The following is a 746-nucleotide window of genomic DNA, read 5'->3' on the forward strand; positions in this document are numbered from 1 at the left end:
GAGGCTCGTGTTTTAATAGATCCGGGTGCTATGCACTCATTTGTCTCCCCAGTTTTTGTTATGAGATTGGTAGGAACCCTACAACTTTAGAATGCCCTTTGTCTGTAGCTACCCCATTTAGTGACAACATAGATGTAGATATGATTTTTCCGGGTAGCCCAGTAGTAGTGGATGGAAAGATCCTCACAACAGACTTGGTTCCTCTATCAGTAATGGATTTCGATGTAATTTTGGGAATGCATTGGTTGGCAACTCATTATGCCACTTTAGACTGTAGGAACAAAAAGGTGTATTTCCACATACCTGGTGTGGAAGAGTTTAGCTTTGATGGTGATAGGAGCGTGGCTCTATATAATTTGGTGTCAGCAATTAGTACTAGAAAAATGTTGAGGCGTGGATGTCAAGGGTATTTGGCATTGGTGAGAGATACATCTGTACAAGGTGTCAACATGGAAAATGTTCCTGTTGTCAGAGAATTCATGGATGTCTTCCCTGAGGAGCTTCTAGGGTTTCCACTAGGAAGGGAAATAGAGTTCTACATTGATGTTGTGCTGGGTACAAACCCCATATCAATGCCGCCTTATAGGATGACACCAGCAGAATTGAAAGAGTTAAAGGAGCAACTACAGGAGCTTTTGGAAAAGGGTTTCATATGTCTGAGCACTTCACCCTGGGGCACTCCTGTTCTATTTGTGAGAAAGAAAGATGGGTCATTGAGGTTGTGTATTGACTATAGACAGCTAAAC

The sequence above is a fragment of the Hevea brasiliensis genome, chromosome 12, assembly GCF_030052815.1.
Source record: "Hevea brasiliensis isolate MT/VB/25A 57/8 chromosome 12, ASM3005281v1, whole genome shotgun sequence".
Classification (NCBI taxonomy): domain Eukaryota; kingdom Viridiplantae; phylum Streptophyta; class Magnoliopsida; order Malpighiales; family Euphorbiaceae; genus Hevea; species Hevea brasiliensis.